The sequence below is a fragment of the Pinus tabuliformis genome, chromosome X (assembly GCF_031772625.1).
Source record: "Pinus tabuliformis cultivar Carrire ecotype Pingquan chromosome X, CPIR1, whole genome shotgun sequence".
Lineage (NCBI taxonomy): Eukaryota > Viridiplantae > Streptophyta > Pinopsida > Pinales > Pinaceae > Pinus > Pinus tabuliformis.
Genome location: NC_142308.1, coordinates 1,502,532,143 through 1,502,556,301, shown reverse-complemented (window position 1 = coordinate 1,502,556,301; position 24,159 = coordinate 1,502,532,143). Strand labels below are relative to the sequence as shown.

At 35.2% G+C, this 24,159-nt stretch overlaps 1 pseudogene; it reads right to left on the bottom strand.

Moving 5' to 3' along the window:
* Nucleotides 1–24,159, bottom strand: part of LOC149145735 (uncharacterized) — a 50,760-nt pseudogene that overhangs the window by 2,087 nt on the left and 24,514 nt on the right.

Sequence of the window (24,159 nt, the reverse complement as noted above, 5' to 3'; positions counted from 1 at the left end):
AACAAGTGTATTCTATTCTTCAAGTGAGCAATAAACAACAAAGCAAGCAAGCGTGTCATTCAAACGACAAAGCAAACGAGCGTGTCATTCAAACAACCAAGCAAGTGAGTCTGTCAAAATCAAGTGCAAAAGTTCATAGCACAACATCTACAACAAGCGAGCCAATGTGAAGTTGATTGAAGCATTCACAAAGTGTCAGTGAAGCATTCGAGCAAAGCAAGCATCAAGCAAGCATGAAAGCAAGCAAGTGTGAGTTCAAACAATCAATTGTTAAAACAAGTTCAAGCGAGCGTGAAATAATCAACCAAACATCAAGTGAGCAAGTTCTAAAAATCTAGCAAATATTAAAAGCAAGCAAGCGTGAGTCCCAACAAGTTCACATGGCAAATAGCATTTAGTTGTTAAATATTCTTAACAATTTGATCCTCTCAACTACTGAAGACATGCTACAAATCAGCAAAGCAACTCTTGTTCATATTTCAATACATATTCAACATGCACATGAAATGATTGAGTTCCTTCAACTGGAGTCGCAACTGCACAGAAATGAGTTGCAAGAGAAGCGTGTTGCTTCCAAGTCTTTGACCAAATGAGTTGCAAGAGAAGCGTGTTGCTTCCAAGTTTTTGACCAATCCAGAGACAATTGATCATTCGACTTCATTCATCCAACCAGCTTCAAGTATTGAAGTTGTTCCAGTTCAACTTTCTTCCAAACCCATCATCAAGCCATGGGAAGAAATTCAAAGTAATCGAAATCAACGCGGCTTAGGATATGTCAAAGATAACGACAACTTACATATCCCTGATTATTCAAAGCCCATTCAGTTCGTCACTACCAGATTACTTGAACAAATCACTTCAACAATTTCTCAGCAACTTGCAGACCGACGTCAATGCACACAAACTGAAGTTGTAGACAAACAGAAAGGCACACAAACTCAAGTTGCAGACAAACCGAAATGTTCTCGTTGTCAAAGAACCGGTCATCTGGAAAATAAATGTTTTGATCTCCATCCTTATAGCCATTGCAGCAAGTCAAATCATACATCAGATAAATGTTGCAACCAATGACAGTCAGCCATATTAAAGATAAATTATTCATGGATTGATCCGTAGGAATGGTCATCCACAGCCAGAAGATTATCTAAGTTTTAAAATAGAATTCACTCTCACATATTGCATCCAACAGTAAAAATGAAGATGGTACGAGGGAGTACACCAGTGAAACACTCCTACACCTACAGGGGGGAGTTCAGATATATTTTGGAGAAGATTGCCTCTCCTTTGAGCTAACAAAGAGGGTAAAATGTCAATGAAATTTACAAGTGGTTGTTAGACTAAAAGTCTCGACAACATCAACGAAGCAGCTAGTTGGTATCTTCATCAACGAGTGGGCAATAATCATCAATAAATACACCAATGGGCGTTCATCAAATTGTGTCAGTGGACACCAGATGTTATTTTCAAGCATCCAGCTTTGGCGGTTTTTCAAGCAAATGTTTTTTTGAGGATCAACTTGAGAACTTGGAAGATGGTTCCTTGTTCATTTTGTATTTATCTTTGAGGTGGGGAATGTTAGCCTCACTCTCTTAAAAATCAATAATAAATCCAATTATTAAATTAAATAAATAAAATCATGAGAGTTCTTCAAACTAAGGAGTCTAGTTTGGATGAGATATTCTCTCCAACTAACTCTCCTAAATTAGTGTGTAAGTTGAGAAATTGTCTCAACCAAGTGAGTCTAAGATAGACGCACTATATTAAGACCACTTGCTCATGTATTTAAATGTATTATTAAATTATTTGAATAAGAGATAATTACATGAACATGAGAGACCACATGATGGCTCTCTGCCTTTTTTGCCAGTTTATTTTTTGTGTGTTAATTTGTTGTGCAGATGGTTATATGGCTGTGTGATTCTTCTTCAAAAATTTGAATAAATGCAACAAGAACATAGCTATTACTTGTCCAACATTCATAAGATTTAATATGTGAATCAAATGCAAATATAAATATAAAAGAGATTTAAACATTGAATGAACTTCAGAATAGAAAATCTGGCTATAACTGAGACCAAGTCGTCAATACACGCAAATAAGCATATGAAAAATTAAAGAATTGTTGTAGTGGACAAACGCTCGCTCGCAGCATGGTAGAAAGGGACACATAGATATATAAGAAGAATCTTGACAGGTGTAGCCATTATAACAAAACTCAATACCCACCTACCTTACTCATTGAAGGACCAAAATTTTCCAGGGAAACAAGTCTTAGCTGCGTAACCTTATATAGCATCCTCTTCCAAGTATTGCAAGGCATCTAGTCATGATGGAATTTTTCAAAGAGCCACATTTAGGTTTTGAGTACACTTTGAAAGGGTATGCAAGCAACCTAGGTTTGCAAATGGCTTCAAAGAATTCCCAGAATTGCTGATATAACTCACGTTCTGGATAAATGGGATCTATACCTGTTTTACACATGTGAGGATGACCATCAAGGAGGCAATTTAAGAACACACAATTTTGATCCTCATCCTTCCCATCAGAAGGAAATGTGAACTGACCTTCCTGGTTTGAGCTCTCTCTCTCCCCATCACTTTTTTTAGAATGATTGACCACCTCTGAAATATCTTCTGCAAAGGGGAAAAGCATAGTTGTTCTAATAGCAAAGAGAAAATGTATAACAGAGAATGAAAAACTGGAAGCAACTGATGGTATAGCCATAGGGGGGAGCTTCTTTGAGGGTTTTGTTTCTGTGGTTATTTTATCAACTATAATAGTTTGTTTGGAAGACAAGGTTGCTAAGGATACAATATTATCCTGCTTCACTTGTTTTTTCCCATGCTTACTTTCATCTATCTATTGGTAGTTGGGCTGATCACTATTGTGCAAAGCATTTAGCTCTGACACCCTACCAAGGATTTCAACATTAGCTTTTACTTTCCTTGCTTTTCTATTTCTAGGCTTGCATTCATCTCCATCCAAGCACATAAGGGTATGGGCACTACCTATAACTCCATTAGACTCTGCCATCCTATCAAGGATTTTGGCATCCTCTACCTTCTTAGCACCTCTCCTCAATGGCTTTTCTCCAACCAATTCCTGGAATGAACCAAACCTAAGGTTAACATGCAACCCATTCAATTCTTTCCCTTCAGGAAGGAAAACAACATCTTCTGACATCTTCTTCCCCATTTTCTTCAATGGCTTCTCCTTGTCTGTCTGCTCATGTAAACCATACTATGAATCGACAACTGATCTATTTGAAACTACCCCAACAACTATTTTTGCATCCTCTTCCAAGTTAGTCTTCACTCTTTTATGCAGAAACTTACCTTCACCTAACTGCAGATATAAAATCATTTGAGAATCATTTTGAATGCTTGAAACCAATTTTGTATCACCAATTCATCAACATCCTCATATTCTTCTGTCTGAGATAGAAGAATTTCATCTATCTCAATTTTTTTTGAGTCCTTGAATTTTCTTTGAAACCTTTTTGGAAACTCTGTATGCTCTTTGGGATTTCTGAACATACTAAATCTTCAAGATTGTTATCAATTGGTCTTTGATTTCTTTTCTTTTTCTTCCCCTGATCAAATCTTGGGTTAACCAAAGATAAGCTAACACCCAATGCATATCTTCTATTCTATGCAAGTTCTGATTGAACTTCTAGACACTCTACCTGGTGCTCTCCTAATGACTGTTCAATTGATTTCTTTTTCTTTGCTGAGATCCTCAATAGATCTTTTGATGATTGATTGATTGCTCCATTCCTTTTTTTAAGTTTCTTTGATTTTTTAATATAGTCATCTTATTTATAATTGTTAATAAGCTATGTTGCTAATTTCTACTAAATTGTTTATTACTTTAGAGAAATTTTGTGTGCACAATTGATACAAGAGTCAATCCATCTATCACTTACAATTGAAATGTTGAACATGGAGAACATCTCTGTCAACTTAAGTTATTCATTAAAAACTTAAAATCACTCACAATTTGATGAGAATGTTGGATACATAGGCCATTACATAGTGATTATATGTGACTAATACTCAGAGACAGACCTCCACAAGAACAATCGTCCCATGGAAGCTCAAAGATCCATCTTGAATATAGCTCCAACCATTTCCAGAAATTTGGAAGTTCTTTAGGGGTCAAATATGTTGGGAGTCTGAATTTATTTGTTCAGTTATTACTCTATATGACAAGACTTTGTGGAAGTTGTGGCATTTCAAATGTGCTCTACTGGCTGGAAAAGATGTAACACAATCCATTATCCATAAGAAATTGGAAACTACCACGTGTTCCCTCTCCACCCCTTCGTTTCTAGAAGTATCTAGGTTGATTCCTTCTACCTGTATTCATACACTCCACACTATACATTCTCTTTGATACTTTCAGCAACATGAAAGTGCAAGGATTAAAGTGATAACAATACACAATAAAACAAAGATATCCTCAATCGAAACACAGTATAAACCTATATGATTAGATTTGTCTTCACTGTATTTATTATTACTGTTAATGGTTGCTTCCTTATCTGGACATAAACAATATTTATAACATGTCATTGAGCAGTCAACAAGACTTTTTACACTTTAAACTAAGATGCTTGTATGCATGTAGATTTAACACAGGTCTTTCATCATGATTTATGCCAAGATTTGTATTAGAACAATGGTACACCTTTTGATGAGTTCAATATCTATTCAGGACTGTGTATTTTAATCTTCAATACATTTTTGGAATTCAAACAAGTGACAAGTATGGTCTAAATAGGGTAATTTTGTTATGGATTACTAAATATTGTTGATTCCAATTGTTCCAAACAAATTTCCAATAACTATCGAGGTAAGGTCCCCTGTAATATATTTATGTATATCAAAACCCAACATTTGTGTAGTAATTTTAGCAAAACCATAGGTTAGGTCCTATGCAAAAGGGTATTAGTACATACGTATAGGAAACACCATGGGATAAATTTATTTCATGAGGCAAGGGCCTTTCATTTCATGCAACAAAACCCATGCAAGTCATGCAACATGGACCATGACACTAGCTTGACTAATAAATCACACAAGTCATGCAACAAGCATAATGACACCAGCTTGAGTAATAAAATGTGTAAGTCATTGTTGACCATGCAGGTGCTTATATGAGGTCATATTGGTAAGACCGTGCAGCTGCTTACATGAGGTCATTTTGATATGTCAAGTCAATATTTGACATCTAGTGGCCCAGACTAAAGGAAACATTCAATTTTCACTCCATGTGAGCAATAATATTTTCCCATAGATTTGTATGTTGTTTCCGATAATGTGCAAACCATGTAGCTTGAGGAATTATATTTAGCATATGGGTAGACAACCGTGCATAATGTACAACATTACCCATAACTACAAAATTCATCTCCTTCCGTGCAAACTAGGAATTACATACAGTACCACAAATCTTGAGCCCTGGTATTTGGTGAACTATCCAAGTGATTTTGGGCATGATAGTCAATCAAGTACTTAACTCTGGATGAATCAGAATGGGCATTGAGATAAGGTTCGTAATTTTCCAAAGTAAAAATCAAATCAATGATAAGATAATTCCAATGATAGTTAACAACACTTATGGGAAGCTTCATATTATATTATCACTTTGTCTAGTACACATTTATACTTTGTCCTTTTATGTTGACAATAATATCTCAAGGCAGTGAGTATCAATCCACTTAAATTTTTTATAGTAATTCTGGAAACTCATGTTGTTATATGCGTAAAATTACATTTTTCATTGGGGTTGATATCTATTAAATTTTGGTATGTTCTATGCTTAGAGCAATTTACTTCAATTTTTCATATTAGCCCATTGACAATATTCAGATTAGAAATCACATCAGCATGATAGTAAAGCGTAGATAGAACATAAATATAAATAGTAGAAGAAAAGCTAAGACAAGAGGACACAAGATGTGGCACTAGCCAGGGACAAACTCCAATGTGGGGAAACCCTTGATCAATTCTTCTTATATTCTTCAATAGTTCATCAGAGAGAAAGAGATAGAGTACAATGATTTGAAGTCAATACTTGACTTGCCAAATAGGAGATCAAAGATCTTCTCCGTGACAATGACACAATGAGGTTGCAATTCTGATATCAAGTACTGAAGATATGCAGTTCCTTCGCTGCTTCACTAATCATGACAAGGTTGCTAATCTGGCACCTTTCATATGCTGCAAGGACTGGTGTATTTCATGGCAGACCTGGTCACTGGTTAGGGTACAAGCTCTAAGTGCTACAACAACATAAACACACCCCACATTTCATCTATTTACTATGGCTAGCCTTCATACAGTCCTCCAATGATATGTTGCCTAATAGGGCTATTTACCTTCTGAACACAGCTACTAAAAGGCCTCCAACTGTTGGCTATGGCCTGCGGCCTAGCCTAGCAGTGGACTATAGTTTTGACCCCTTCAAACAGTGATCCAAACAACCCTTAAAATGCAGTCCCTAGCTCCTCTTTTTTGCGGATACTTCTACCCTTCAAATCGAGCTCAAGAACAACACTAACATGCCCAAACAACCTTGCATTATACCATGTTGTCACCTATAGCAATGTGGCCCTTCACACTGATGAGATACTCTTTTTTGTTGCAGCTAGGTTCACTTTTCTGGTTGTGCCTAAGGGTCCCTTACATGTTGTGATAAGGGCTCATCTAACTGTGGCTTTAGGCCTTCATATGTTGTTGGTTAGGGCCTCTCCAATTGCGGCTAAGAGAGCTACATATATGGTCTTTTTATGACAACAAATAGGATCTTCACAAGATTATGTATGGCTCTCTCTTAACAATATATTAGGGTTGCTGATTAGGCCTCTTGTTGCTGCGGAATAAGGCCTGCGTTTAGGACATTAGGGCACCTCCAATATAGCAACTTTACATACTTTATGACTGCGTTTAGGGCATGGTCAGATATCCTTTTAGAAGAATGACTAGAATTCCTCTTCGAGCTACGAATATAACTCCCTCTTGACAGTGTATAGTTCTCGTCTTACCTGCAAAAAGATCTCCCCATAAGACTGTGGCTAGGGCTCTTTAGTTCTGCATCTAAGGCTCTCTTAGAAGACCCTTTCTTCACTACGTCTAGAGATTCTCCTTCTTGATCTCTCTAGCCACCAAACCCAAACGAGTGGAGAGAGATCTCAGGAGAAGTGTTTGTACAAAAATACTTGAAAACCTCTTCTATTTATAATAAAACGTTGAGGAGAAGTTGGGGTAATTTGGTTGTTGGCTGATCTTGAAAAATTATTAAATAACATAAATAAATTCATATCTCCATGAATACATGTTGGAATCTAATGATCTTTAGTTCAATTCTACAGCTCTCGACGAGAGGAATCCAAGAAAAATATCAACTACCATAAATAAGAAGACCCACATGGAGTTTGGCCCTAGCTGCCAATTTTGACAATATCTGAACTAAAAAATGACCTAACACAAACCTTTTGATACTTTTTCCAACACATCTACAATAAATGGTCCTATAAGTATAATCAAAACTGATCATAGGAAGCCAACAGGTCTTGAATTACCATACCATTATTTGTGACAACTTGCAGCCTTTGAAAATTTCACCATATCCTTGTCAACCCTATCCATACATGACAACATAACATTTCCATCATATGAAATGTATCAATCCTAAATCATAAGAAATGATTCATCACATTGTATTTATTTTTCATATCACGTTTGGGCCATTGTTACCTTAATTGGTAAAGATACTTGTAGCCATAGTTACCAGATTCAACTAAGCTTACTTGGCTAGTCTGATTGAGATGGGATCTAAATCTGAGCAGATTAGATGGAGTTGAAGCTTAACTTGGACAAAATTCAAGGTCTAACTTAGACTCGAGCAGAACTATCTCATGATCTGACTTGGACTTGGGAAAGAATCGGGTAAAACTTGACATTTTAAAAGTAAGAGTTTTTTCCAAGTTATTTTCTTTTGACCAAATTTCCTGAATTAACTCTTAAGTCTTGCCTGATTTTAAGTCAAACCTTGTTTCTTTGTCCATGTTGAGTTGGACCTAAAGCTTTATAGAAACATTTTCCTTAATGTTATTTCATAGAGACATATAATCGAGCTTAGGATTAGCGGATGCTTCCATCACTGTGTCTATCATTTAGAACCAAGATACAATACATTCATCTATTTGAAATCTGAGTGCCTTTAGAGCTAGAACTTTGTAGCAGTACTTGCAAGAGTATTGAACTTGAGGGCTTCCTATGAAGACACATGAAGAAAGAGGAGTGTGTATAGGGAAGTGCAGTATGCATGTTTGATACTTCCACACATTTTGAGGGCATGCCAATAGAAATGTCATTGTTGTTGGATACATTAGCATTGGTTAGTTTCAGAAAAGTTCTCTGTCAAATATGTTGTTTTCATGAAGTAATATTTCCAACCAAGAGGATAAAGACTTGGCATTCCTAGGACATAGTGGTGTTATTTCTTGCATGTATTTTTGATTTATTAGTATTCCACCACTAATAAATTCATTACGTAGCTACTCTTTCGGTAACATATTACAACAGTGACTTGTTAAAGGAAAAGTATTTTGGTTTGTTTGAACGTCATAAACTGGAAGGAAATTTATCTTTGAATTAGAAAAATGGAATATATTATGAAAAATATGTTTTCTGGCCAAATATAGTCCCATTACGTGATCATTAAAAAAAAAACACTCATGACAATAAGCAATGATTTTGGATACAATGAATTACATAATTCTCCAGCTCAAAAACAAGTTAGCATACTTAGTTTTGTCTGCATTAGAGAAAAATGAATGAGTAACATTAAGTTTGATTTGAATATTTATAGAATCATTTCAGAGATTCTAAATGGAAATTGCATGTGCTAATGTTGCTCAATTAATTACAGGGAAAACAAGGGGCATACATAATTTGTTGGCTTCTGGGAATTAGATTCCTATTACCCCGGAATAGTACACTGACAATCGAAGATTACTATGTTGAAGCTATATTCTTGGTTAGTATCGCAATTTACAAAGTCTTGTCTTAATTTTTTTAGTTTCTCGTTGTAAACTTGTATCAACAATACTTTTCTCCACCCATTAGATTTCTACTGATCAATTTTATTGTTGAAGTGTCACTATTTCTTAAAGATAACTAGAGGAAACGATACAACTACAAAAGTGGAGCATGAGACATTCTTAATAGAAATTGCTAGCTCCAATGTGTTTGATTATGTTGGATAAAATCAAAATTGCAATGTACCATAAACATGGGAATTCAAAATATTGGGATAGAAATGTGTGCGTATATTTGCATTTATTACTTTAGTTGAAGATAACATTTCATGAACAGATGTTGTACACTGAGAACATAGTAGGTACACAATTTATTCTATGGTGACATTTTATTTTCTTTGTTTATATAGGTCATCTGGCCACATAGTGGCCACTATTGCCCAACTAAAGAAAACTTGTTCGAGTTTCTTGCTATTATGGGGAAAAATGACATTAACAATATTGCTGACGTTGAGGTATATATTGTATAAATATTTTATAGTCTACTTTAGTTTATATTCTAGTGTTTATCGACTTTCATGTCTTATACTTTGCATTGTATTTATTTTTTCAGGAAATGAACTCAGTATTGATGGTAAGAAGTAGGAATTGAATAAAGAGGAAAACAATAACACTAAAGAGACAAAATGAAAATTAAAGAGAGAGAAGAGAACCGGTCTACTAGTACCCATAGAGCCAATATCTGGCATAAGACACACACATAAAGACTAATGACCAAGTCTTCAGAGTTGGTGAATTCACCTACAATGCCTGGGCAACACAATGATAATGTTTTGAAGTGATGAAACACTATTTCATGTGCAAATTGTGCTCCAACCAATATTAAGTTGGAAACTCATACTGTAATACTTGACATTTTATATATATAATTTATGTGGTTGGAATTATTTATAGTTGCACTTGATATTACTCAGTATTGTAATTAACATATGTAACTTTGCATTTTCATATTATACGAACATATACATTGTATGCCATTTTTTTTTAGTTTAGTTGCAAAATCATACTAATTAATTTATGTTGATTAATAATGAAAACATAAAATCAATTTAAAACTAATAAATTAGTTGTTTATATTTATTAATGATGAACACATGAAATGAATATACGACTAAATTAGTTGCTTATAATGATTTTTAATGAAAATAAATGAAATGAATATAAACTACTAAAGTAGTAATTTATATAATGAATATGATACTACCAAAAAATATAAATGACTAATGCAAATGATAAATTTGTGATTACAAATAATGATTAAATTTTGCATATCTATGACTATTAGTAGCTAATTTATAGTATCTTATAACACGACTAAAATTTAGTCATATATCTTTCGTCATTAATTGGTTTCAAATAATGACTAAAATTTGCATATTTATGACTATTAGTAGCTAATTTACAGTATCTCATAACACGACCAACATTTTGGTCATATTTCTTTGGTCATTAATTGGTTTTCTCGGTGATCTTTTAGTAATATATTTTGTTGTATATTTGGTCATTACCTGTGACAATTAATGACCAAATCAATGATTAAATCAATGACCAAATCAATGAATAAATCAATGACCAAATCAATGTCTAAATTAATGATTAAATATACTACTAGACAATAAAATTGAGACAATCAATTAATGACTAAGCTAAAAATGACTAAAAGTTGGTCGCATTATAAGATACTGTAAATTAGCTACTATTGGTCATCGATCAAAAATAGTTATTTATATGCAAATTTTAGTCTTTTTTTAGTAACTAATTAGCCATTTTGTACTAGTGTTCTATTCCCGATAATATCACCAATTGGCGATTTTTTAATGACGATATGGATATCATAAAATTTCTAACATCTGAAGGCTCATATGATGACCAGATAATAGATGAAGACCAATACGATAACCAGATCAAACAAAAGACAAGTGTAAATCCCATACCTAAATTTGTAGTTACGCTGAAAGATCTGTATGATCTTAAAGATAGATTCAAGAAACCAACTAACTCAAATCTTCAAAGTTCAACATTGAGGTTTGAATTAGCAAATCTTGGAACTGAACTAAACCACAAAATATTAATCTAGGTCTGGTCTTACACCTGATGAAAGATTAGCCTTCATTCATTTGTTTAGAAGATATAAAAATGTTTTTGCTTGGAATTATCATGATCTTAAAACATATGATACTTCTAATATACAACACACCATTCCTATGATATCCGATGAAAAACGTATACAGCAGAAGTTGAGAAAGATTAATCCAATTTTGGAAAACCAAATCAAATCTGAATTAAATAAACTTCTTAAAGACGAAATAATTTTTCCCGTCAGGCATTCAAAGTGGGTTTCTAACCTAGTTCCGGTCAGGAAAAAGAATGATGATATTTGAATTTGTATAGACTTTCGCAATCTCAATAAGCTTTTCAAAAGGACAACTTTCCATTGCCTCCTATGGAACAGATACTACAGCCAGTTGCAGGCTCAGAGTTAATGTCTTTTCTAGATGGATTTTCAGGTTACAATCAAATTCTTGTACATCCAGATGATCGACTAAAGACCACATTCAGAACCAAATGGGCAACATACGCTTAAAAAAAGGTTCCATTTGGATTAATCAATGTTGGCGCAACATTTCAGAGAGCCAAGGACATAGTTTTCAAAGGTTTGGTGAATAAGACTATGGCCATTTATTTAGATGATATAACTATTTATTCAAAGAAGTGTAGTAATCATTTAAAGGAATTAAGACAAATATTTGAACATTGTAAAATATATGGAATTTCTCTCAATCCAAAGAAATATTTCTTTGCTTTAAGTGAAGGTAAACTTCTCAGATTTATTGTATATAAAGATGACATTCACATAGATCCTCATAGGATAAGAGAAATTTCTGAAATCTCTTTGCCTCACAACAAAAAATCCATGCAATCTTTCCTAGGTCAGATAAATTTTGTTAAAAGATTTGTCTCTAACTTTTCACGAATTTTTTTACCCCTGGAATCCATGATCAAGAAAAATCATGTTTTTAAATGGGGACATACTGAGCAAGAAGCTTTTAATCTTATCAAACAAGCAATTATAAATGATCCCTCTTTAGAAACTCCGAATTTTTCCAACCCTTTTATTTAATGTACTTTTTCCTCCGAAACATAATATGCATCTTTTGTCTCCTAAACATCATATGCAACTATTTTGACACAACTCAATAATGAGAAAATTGAAGCAGCGATTTCTATCTTTAGCTCCAATTTGCAAGGTGCTGAATTGAATTACTTAGATGTTGAAAAGCAGGCTTTCGCTGTTTTCAAATCAACAAAACATTTCATACCTTTCCTTCTTAAAACTCACACTAAAGTAATAGTTCCATTCTAATCTATGAGAAATTTACTAATGCAAAGAGAATTAGGTGAGAAAATAACAGATTAGTTGACAACACTGCAAGAATATGACATTGAAATTAGACCAGCTAAAATTGTTAGAGGTCAAGGTTTTTGCAGAATGTTAGTAGGAGCATCCAACTTACCATCACTAGAAGATTCAGGTGATGATATACAAATATCTGAGGTAAGCCTCAACAATACTGAATCTCAATATGCTGATACCATCTTTTATTTGAAAAATGGATATGCCCCTATACAGCTTAGTTAAAAAAGAAAAAGGGCTTTGAGATTAAAAGCAAAGCAATATGAAAATCATCAATGATGTTTTGTTTAGGAAGAATTATGATTCTGTTTTACTAAGGCGCCTTGAAAAATCTAAGGCAAAAAAGGTTTTGCAGGAACTCCATGATGGACTACCTGGTGGACATTTTGGAGGAGATACAACATCACATAAAATCCTGCATGCTGGCTATTACTGGCCAACCTTGTTCATAGATGCACATGAATATGTGAGGAAGTGAAAAACTTGTCAAACACATGCTGGAAGACAAAGGAAACCCACATTTCCATTACAGCCAGTTAACATTGAACAACCATTTGAGCAATGGGGACTAGAAATAATAGGTGAGATCATTCCTCACTCTTCAAAGCAACATAGATATATCCTTACAGCAATCGATTACTTCACTAAGTGGGTGGAATCAATTCCACTAAAGGTAGCCAATTCTAAAAACATCATTGAATTTATTGATCAATTTATTATTACCAGATTTGGTCTACCAACTGCCCTCATGTTTGACAATGCATCTTATTTTACAGGCAATACTATGACATAATTTTCTCTCAAAAGAGGTTTTAAACTTAAGTATTCTGCTAACTATTATCCTCAGGGAAATGGTTTAGTTGAATCAACAAATAAAAATCTCATGAGGATCATCAAATGAACTATTGATCAGAGTCAAAGAAAATAGCATAAATATTTAACATTTGCTCTATGGGCAGACTGAATAACACAGAAGCCCTCAATAGGCACTTCTCCATTTAATCTGGTCTATGGGAAAGAAGTTGTCCTTCCTAAAAATGTAGCTATTCCCTCGCTAGTCCTAGTTAAATTTATTGAAGAAACTCCTTTCTCTTCTTTGCAATTAAGGCAATCAGAAACCCTCAAATTTTGTAAGCATCAAACCATTTCAACTCGGAGACCTTGTATTGAAGTGGAATAAAGCACATGAAGAAAAAGTTAAGCATACCAAATTCCAAAGAATGTGGTTTGGACCATTTTAGATTGCAGAACAAATCGACCCATCAACAGTTTTATTACAAGATTTATCAAGCAAGAGAGGCCTGTGAATGGGCATATTTTAAAGAAATATTTTCCATAGAAGATAACCTCTTCTATCCCTTGTACACTATCGCCTTTACCTTTCCTAGGAAAATAAAAGTTAAATAGTATTTACTTGTGGCCTTACAATAAAAAATATCTTAATTTTTTTTTTCGCTTGTATAAGTAGAGATTGTTAATGAAATAATTATAAAATATGAAAATAAGCTAGGTTCTATCTCTCTGAAATCTTCTTGTTTCCACCAAAATTATTTATTCTTTGTGAAACCCCAACTTTATAAAGAGACTTTTGTTCTATTATCAGTCAAGAAAAGTATCTTTAACAAAGTAAAGACTCTCTGTAGATAAGCATCTTTAACTCTATAATTGTAATCCAAAAACTCTTAAGGAGTCAATGATTCTCCCCATACAGTAAAATTTATCTTTTTAGAGTGTAATTCTAAAATGTACTAAAACTTAAAAGATAAGAGGTCTCATCAAGATTCAGCTTACCATGTTCATAGGGAAATAATAGATTGACATTACCAATACTACATATCAAAATAGGGTAATGGCTTGAGATTATTTTATTCAAAACACAAGGGGTCTCATCACGAGCCAGCTTGTTTAGTTGAATTATAACTAATGAATGACATTGTCACTATTTGGCCACCAAACCAAGACAATGAATTTTAAGTAGTAAAAAGATTTTTTGTTAGAAAAAATAAACTGTTTAAAAAGGGATAAAAGAAGAGAATAAGTATGTGATTTTTAATTTATCTTTAAAAATTGCACTGTTATCTAGATGAGATACTGAATCATTGATGGTTAAAAGGTAACCCTGTCGAGGACATGGACGCTTGCTGGAAACAGAAGCTCTAACTGTGAAAAATGAGTACATCTAAAAGATGATATGCAAGAGCCCTCTACTTTATCTTTAAACTAACTAAAGACTGATATAAACAAAGGAATTTTCATTTTGAAGAGGATATCAAATGAATTGTAATCAGGTGAGTTTTTTTTCTTATTAAGAGAAATTTTACTTATCTTAAATTTCATATCATTCATATTTCCTTAACTATCTTTATTTTGGAAGTATTATAAATTTCAAAAAATTATCAGAGATAACTGGTTCTTCTAGTGAATCGTCAATTGTTGGAATGTTCAACAACCCCCCCATTTATTGATTTAATAGTTAATATTCTATTAATAAATGGGGACCCTTTAAAAATTTTCCAAAAACTTAGCAAATGAGAGCTTCCTTTTTTTGAACTATTAGAAATAAAATTTTGAATAAACTTAAGATATCAAGCCGAAATCCCTTCTTGACTAGGAATTCTCGCTTTATCGCAAATCACAGGACCTTGCGTAACAAATATTAATTGACAATTGGAATCCACAAATTGCGAATAAAGGGACCACCATAGTAGACTTATGGTATTATTGAACTTTTCATTAAATATAAGGCTTAATGCATTTCTTATGAAATAAAGTATTTATCACAATCGCATCGTTGCATTCATAAAAGCACAAAACAAGCAAACCTTAATGGTATGCAATTTGCGATATTGCGGTATGATAAGTAAAACACTCATCACATTGTGGCTTTTACACAAATGCCAAACTTGTGAACCATGAATGAATTGTGAAATATGATGTGATCCGAACCCAATGGAAGTATGCAAAAATTTTTATAACTTAGATTAGATCCGACACATGGTAAACAACTACTTTATGGGATAATTATTCATTTAAGAGAAATGTTGGGTTGTGTTATATTCTTTCCACGACTAGCTATCCTAGTTAACAGGGGGGTTAGAGGGGGGGTGGAGGTCCCCCTTTGTTGCGTCGATTGCGCAACGGGGGGATCACAAGGGGTTTGAGGGGGTCCTGGGTAGTGCCTCGAGGAATTTTTTTGGGACCCTATATTAGGTGGGTGGACCTACCTATGATTTTGTGCATGGTTTTCGCACATGGTTTTGGGCGCGATGGTTTTCAGTCCATGGTATTAGATGCTTCGGCATGTATATATATGTATTGTAACATTAAAAGAAAAATAATGAAAAATCAAGCTAGTAGTCTCGGCTTTGGGATCCATGGGAAAATCTCTATGTATATGTGCTTTATGTGTTATGCTCTCACATTGTTTATTTTTTGTGTTTTATAATTCGTATGTTGGTAATTTCTGTACGGGGTTAAAATCTACATTTAGTATGAGAGATGTTTTAGCTTCAATGTTATCGGGAAATCTAGTGTCTATTCGGAGCTGCTAGTCCCACTAAGACAGGTAGCTATCTTAGAAACAAACAGATTAAAGTCAATTGTTTTTCCTTTACGAGAGAGAGATGAGAAAGAAGCAGAGAGTACCAACCTCAATCTTCCGCTTGGCTCCTTGCTTGTTTCCTTTCCCCTTTGACAAAATCTCGCCACTGCTTCCTTACTTGTCCCGCTTCAAAGAGCATCTGTAGATTCACAACAGCATAATACCATCAAAGCATAGAGATCTTTCACTGTAAACAATATAGGATCAGATATATATTGACCATACAAATGCATATATCAACACAATATTCAGAGATACACAAGAATATGGAGGAAAACTCAAATATCTTTATTAGTAAAAGTAGTAGAAGAGAGGATTACAACCACTTGGTCTGACCCAGCACCATCCTCCCAGCTTGAAAGCCCTCTTCACCTCACACAAAGCAAGATCACCCAACAATGTCTTCAAAGAGAAACCAACATCACCTCTTTGCAAATTACCAAATTCCAACCTTTGGATCTCTTGGATGAGGGATCCATTTATAGATATTTGCAGGGGGGTGAGTCAACTTCTAGGATTTTGATTAGTGTCATCTCTCTGATAGTTCTTAGTTCCACATGGAGATTTTATATCTCTTACTCATCCCTGGGCGAACTCAGAGAGGCAAGTGTCAAATGAGCAGTTTCTAGAAGATTCTCAGGGTTTCCACTTAGCAAACTGCTTGTGTCATTTGTCTTGTTATGAAACCAACTCAATGTGATGCTCGATGTGATCTTTCACTGCTTGAACCTTTTTCTTCTTGATATGTCCTTCTATCTCTAGAGTTTGAGGAGTGGTAATTTCTTCCAATCCTTTACAAGATATGGTCAGATTCATTTCTTGATGCTCGATGCGATCTTTCACTTCTTGAACATTTTTCTTCTTTATATGTCCTTCTATCTTGATAGTTTGAGGAGTGGTAATTTCGAACAATGAATTACAAGATATGGTTGGATTCATTTCTTCTTTCTCGATGTGATCTTTCACTTCTTGCACCTTTTTCTTCTTGATATGTCCTTCTATCTTGAGAGTTTGAGTGGTAATTCTTGCCAATGCTTTACAAGATATGGTCTGATTCATTTCTTCTTTCTCTGGGGTGGGGTCCTGGCGTATATGTTTTTCTTTTGATGTTTCTTGATCATTTTCTTCCTCTTCTTCATATTCTATGTAAAATAATTTCTTCTCAGCACACTTATGACCTTTAGTGCATTTGCTATCACAATTGTAACAAAGCCCTTTTTCTCTTTTTTCTTCCAATTGTTGTGGTGTAACCCTTGTAGGTTGTGGAAGGCTAGGAGAAACAACACTTCCATCTTTATAGTTGTGAGGGGTACGCTTCATGGTTTCCATAATTTTGCTTTCCACTATGTCACAAAGCCCTTTTACTCTTTCCAATTGTTGTGGTGTTGCTCTAAAGAAGGTGTTTCTCTTTGTATCCTCATAATGTGTTATCATTTCCTCCGTGAAAATTGACCACGTAACAAGTTGTTTACTAGAACAAAGCCCTTAATACCATAAAAATTGATCTGGTTCTAAATATGAAGATGCAATACATACCTTTTGTAATAGTTGTACACCATGTAGATCAAAATATTGCTCCATCTGAAGTATCCAATTTACCGGATCCTTGCCATCAAACTTCCTCATCTTGCTTTTTCTTGATTTTAGGAGCTCGACCTTGAAATGACTATAACTCTATACTTCCGGATCTTTAAGTTCTGAAATTGTGACCTATAGTAGCCCTCTATGTCCTCTTTCCAATGCCACCAGTCTGATCCAAATTGGATTCTCTAAGAAAGATTTATACACAATCTCCCAAGATGACCTGATTATAGACCTTTCCAGAAGAGCGAAATTGTATGAAGTACCACGTGTCACTGTTTCAACCTTTGGATCTAAAAAATGCATACAAGAAACTACAGTTCGTCCTCTTTCTGTACCTTCTTACAAAATTTCAATCCAATCCCCAGAGAGAAAGTTATGACGATTTTCCCCAGGTCACCTGTTTTGAATGTAATTCAGGAGTCTGAAAAAAGACCAACTTCCTCATATCATATCTCCGCAAATATTGGGCGAAAAGCTCTGAAATTCGGACCCAAGGTTCAGCGCGATTTATTCTCAAATGGGTTTTTTCTGCGACTTCTGAAATGTCACAAAAAAAAGAGTTATAAAGAAAATGCCACGATGACCTGTTTGGAGCAACGAAACCCTAGAATCCAAAGCTCTGATACCAAATGTTATGAAACCAGCTCAAAAAAAGATAGAAAAGATAGATCAACGCCTTAGAATTCATCCTCTTCGAAGGGGCAACCTCCTTTACATTACATAAATGAACAATTCTTCGATGATACAATTCTTCGAGGACTTGTTGTTGATGTTCGATGTGATGTTCCACTGCCTGAACCTTAGAATTTTCTCTTAAATATGATGTGATGGATGGTGGTTGATAACCATAAAGTGCCATAAATGGGGTCATTTTTGTTGCTGTATGGAAGGAAGTGTTATACCACCATTCAGCCAGAGGCAACCATTTGACCCATTGTGTCTGTTTATCAGATACAAAGCAACGAAGATATCCTTCCAAACATTTGTTTACTATCTCAGTTTGCCCATCAGATTGAGGATGATAAGACGAGCTATGAGCTAACTGAGTACCAAGACAAGAAAATAATTATTTCCAAAAATTTCCAGTGAAAATGGGATCTCTGTCACTTACAATAATCTTTGGGTTTCCATGTAGCTTTTGAATTGTTTCCATAAATGCAGTAGAAACCGTACTGGCTTTAAATGGATGTGATAATGCACAAAAGTGTGCATACTTGGTAAGTCTATCAACTACCACCATGATGACACTTTTTCCCTCAGACTTGGGTAAACTTGTGATAAAATCCATTGAAACCTCCTCCCAACATTGGCTTGGAATGGATAAAGGTTGTAGTAGACCCGGTGTCTTAATTGTTTCAACTTTATTTTGTTGGCAAACCAAACATTCCGCCACAAACTTTTGAATATCTGATTTAAGGCCATTCCAAAAAAATTCCTTCTTAACCCTGTGGTAAGTTTTTAAAAATCCTGAGTGCCCTCCTAAGGGAGAAGTGCGCAATTCCATAAGAATCTTTTGTTTTAGCTGGGAATTCTTACAGAGGTATAAGCGATCTTTGTACCATAACGAATCATTTTCCCAGCTAAATGTATCAGACGTACTGGAATCTTGTTGTAGCTTTCGAATAAGTGCCCAAACTTCTTCGTCATTCTTCCATTCCTCCCTTGCTTCATTTATCCAATCTGGTTGGATAATAGAAATGGCACACAACAATGCTTCCACATCCTCATCCTTTCTTGAGAGTGCATCTGCCACCACATTTTGCTTCCCTTTTTTGTAGATGATTTCAAAGTCATAACCCAACATCTTTGTGACCCACTTTTGTTGCTCTTCAGAGGATAATCTTTGTTCTAAAAAGTATTTAAGGCTATCATGATTTGTTTTTACCTTGAAGTGTCTTCCCATTAGGTAGGGTCGCCATTTCTTAAGTGCATGGAGTATTGCCAACATTTCCTTCTCATAAATAGCTTTGCTTAAAAGCTTTCCCTTGATTGGACGAATTTCAAAAGCAATGGGTCTTTCATCTTGCATTAGAACAGCACCAATTCCATTTCCTGAAGCATCACATTCCACAATAAAGGTTTTTGTGAAGTCCGATGTAGCTAAGACCGGTGCTTGGCACATTGCCTCTTTAAGATGTTCAAAGGCCTTTGTTGCTTCCGGAGTCCATGAAAATGCATCTTTCTTCAATAATGTTGTTAGAGGTGCTGTTATTCTCCCATAATTCTTAATAAACTTGCGATAATACCCTGTCAACCCAAGAAATCCTCGCAGATGCTTTATGGATGTGGGGATTTTCCATTCCTTAATGGCTTTAATTTTGCTAGGGTCTACCTTAACTCCTTCATGAGATACAATATGACCCAAATATTCCACCTCTTGGACTCCAAAGAAACAATTGGATCTTTTTGCATATAATTGTTTCTCCTCCAATAGTTGTAGCACCCTGTCAACATGTTCAACATGATCCTTCCAAGACTTGTTGTAGATTAGTATATCATCAAAAAATACTAACACAAATTTTCTAAGGAATGGTTTGAAAATTGAATTCATCAAACCTTGAAATGTTGAAGGTGCATTGGTAAGGCCAAAAGGCATGACCAAAAATTCATAATGACCCTCATGAGTTCTAAATGCTGTTTTCGGAATGTCTTCAATCTTCATTCTGATTTGATGATATCCCGAATGAAGATCCAACTTGGTGAAGTAAATTGATCCATGCAATTCATCCAGTAATTCATCAATGACAGGAATGGGGAACTTATCTTTAATAGTGAGCTTGTTGAGCTCCCTATAATCCGAACACATGCGCCATGATCCATCCTTCTTGTGCACCAATACTACTGGAGCAGAGAAAGAACTTTGACTTGGTTGAATTATACCAGCCTCTAGCATTTCTGCAACCATACGTTCAATTTCACTTTTTTGGACATAGGGATATCTGTACGGCCTGATGTTTGGAGGAACACTTCCTGGAATCAGATGAATAGCATGATCATGATCACGCATAGGTGGGAGACCTTTGGGAGTCTCAAATACCTTGGAATGATTGTCCACGACTTTTTGGAGATCTAGAGAAATAGATGATTCCGATGTGGAAACATCTAGCGAACATAATTGTGCAATTACACCTCTTTGCTCCTTTTTTAGAAGCTTTGTCATACCATTAGAGCTGATTATCTTTCATGGTTTCCCTGCAATACCCCTTAATTCAACTTCCTTTCCTTCTGTAGAAAATTTGATGAAAAGTTCTTGAAAATTAAAAGCTATTGTACCCAAGGATTGTAGCCATTGGACTCCTAGTACAACATCAGCACCTCCCATTGGAATGGAAAGCATTGGGCTAGTCAATACATATTCTCCCATGGATAGCTTGATATTATGGCACCTTCCAGAGCAATTTATTGTTCCTCCATTTGCAATCATCACTTGACACTCTGGTGCTGGATATAGGAAGCAATTCAATTCTTTTGCTACCCTACAATGAATAAAATTGTGGGTGCTTCCTAAATCAATCAACACTATTACCTTTTTCTTCTTGATTTGTCCTTCTATCTTTATGGTTTGAGGAGTGGTAATTCCTGCCAATGCATTACAAGATATGGTCGGATTTAATTGTTCTTCATCTAGGCTTTGTTCCTGGAGTATATCCTCTTCTTTTGACCTTTCTTGCTCCTTTTCTTCTTCCTCTTCACAATCTATGTAGAATAATTTCTTCTCGGCACACTTATGACCTTTAGTGTATTTGCTATCACAACTGTAACAAAGCCCTTTTGCTCTTTTTTCTTCCAATTGTTGTGGTGTCAACCTTATAGGTTGTGGAAGACTAGGGGCAACAACACTTCCATCTTTATAGTTGTGAGTGGTATGCTTCCTGGTTGCCATAATTTTGCTTTCCATTTTTCTTGCTAACCTGAATGCCTTCTCTAATGAATCAGGTTCCCAAAGGCGAACATCATGTTGGATATTATCCTTTAAAGACCCTATGAACACATCAACCCTATGCTCCTCTGGAATATCTTTTACCCTTATGTTCAATTTTTGGAACTCCTCAATGTGCTCCATTACTGAACCCTTTTGTTTGAGACTTATCAATTGGCTAAAAAAAGTGTTGCTTTTTGTATCTTCATAATGTGCTATCAATTATTCCGTAAAAATTGCCCAAGTGATAATTTTTTTACGAGAGAAAAGCCATTGATACCATACAAATTGATTTGGTTCCAAATATACAGTTGCCATACGTACCTTTTGTGTGTTTTGCACATTATTGAGATCGAAGAATTGCTCCATCTGTAATATCCATGTGGCAAGATCCTTGCCATCAAACTTCCTCATATCGATTTTTGGAATATGGTGAGTCTTCGATCCAACATTAGCATCTATGGAATCATGATTAAAATTTCTTTTATTCTCATCATGAGTTTCCTTTAGTACCTTTTCATCCTTAGTGCCCATTTCTTGTAGCGACTTATTCATATTTATCTTCAATTTGTCCATGTCTGTCTTCAAATTTGTCTTAAAATTTGCCATGTCTCTCTTCAAATCTGTGTTCGAATCATCCATCTTAGCTTCCATGCCCTTTATCTTAGATTCCATGCCATTTATCTTAGCTTTTGTTAGCTTTTGTGAGCGTGACATTTGTTGCACTTGTTCTTGTAATTTTGATATATCATGTAGCATTTCTTCTTCTTCATGAGTCATGCTAGAGCTTTCAGGTTCCTTACTAGGTGTTTGCATTTTCTTTCCTCGGGACATCAGTTACCGATAATAATGCTTTACTATGCCGAGTGAATTCCTTCAAACCAAGCTTATGCAAAAAAAAAAAAAAAAAAACTACACACCTTTTTCACTTTGTAGAAGCCTGATATTGAATCTGATGTATCTCTGTAATTTCGAATCATTCAGTTCTAAAATTTTTACCTGTAGTAGCCTTCTGAGTCCTCTTTCCAGTGCCACAAGTCTGACCCAAATTGGTTTCTCCAAGGAAGAGTTATGCGAATTCTCCCACAGTGACTTGCTTATAGACTAGTTCAGTAGAGCAAACTTGTACGACGTGTCACAAGTCATTGTTTCGACCTATGGATCTGAAAAATGCATACAGAAACTACAGTCTGTCCTCTTTCTGTACCTTCTTACAAAATTTCAATCCGATCCTCAGAGAGAAAGTTATGACGATTTTCCCCAGGTCACCTATTTTGAATGTAATTCAGGAGTCTGCAAAAAGACCAACTTCGTCAGATCATATCTCTGAAAATATCACGCGAAAAGCTCTGAAATTCGGACCCAAGGTTCAGCGCGATTTCTTATCAAATGGGTTTTCTTTGCGACTTCTGAAACGTCACAGAAAAAAAGTTATAGCGAAAATGCCACGATGACCTGTTTGGAGCAGCGAAACCCTAGAATCCAAAGCTCTGATACCAAATGTTATGAAACTAGCTCAAGAAAAGATAGAAAAGATAGATCAACGCCTTAGAATTCAGCCTCTTCGAGGGGGAAACCTCCTTTACATTACATAAACAAACAATTCTTCGATGATTCAAATGAAAAAACCTCCTTTCTATATATAGGAGTCTAAGGAGTCACAATATAATCCAGCCAACCTAACAATAATAATATAAAGCCACAAAAATAAAAATAGAGGGATTCTATGGGGCACAGAAATAACAATATGGGGGTAATAGGGGCACAACAATATAAATAAGGGGTATAACTACAATAGTAATGGGGTAATCACTAGCATTATAGGGACCCAACATGTCTGCTCTCGCTCATCTCACCCTATAGAAGGGATTTCCAATATGCATCGCACTTTTTGCATGTGGCAGATGAGATGCATCGCTCCTTTAGCACTGGGCAGCCTGTATGGTCCTGCTTTGACCAGTTCTGAGTAGCTTTTCATGGAGAACTTCTGGGAGATGATGTAATCAGCTGATCTTGCTCCTTTAGGGTATGAAACAAAACTTTTAGGGACTTAGAAGCCCTTGGTTTATGGACATATGTGATTGGGGTTGTAGTGCCCAAATATGTCTATAACAGTTGCCCCCTAAAGCATGAGGTCGTAAATCTTTTGATGTCGGGTGAAATGCTTTATAATGAGGATCCGAGGTTTTTCGCACTGGAAGCTGACCTGTAATAAGATACAATACAATACATTATCTTCATAATATTTTCATGACATAGCTGAGGCGGGCATTCCCATGCTCAGCTTGATAAATTCATTTTCATGTACATAGAATAGACAACCGTCTGTGTGTAGACTGATGATTCTGGTAGAGCCATCATCCCTTAGTTTGGATGATTATCTTTGCAGCAATGATGTATATTTGATGTCTTTATCTTCCTGATTATATCGCAGCTCGGATGAATGAAACTAGATCTGGGGTCTTCAAGACTCATTCAATCTTCGCCCGAAAGTACAAGTCGATCCATGTGAAAAGATGTTCTGATGTTGAACA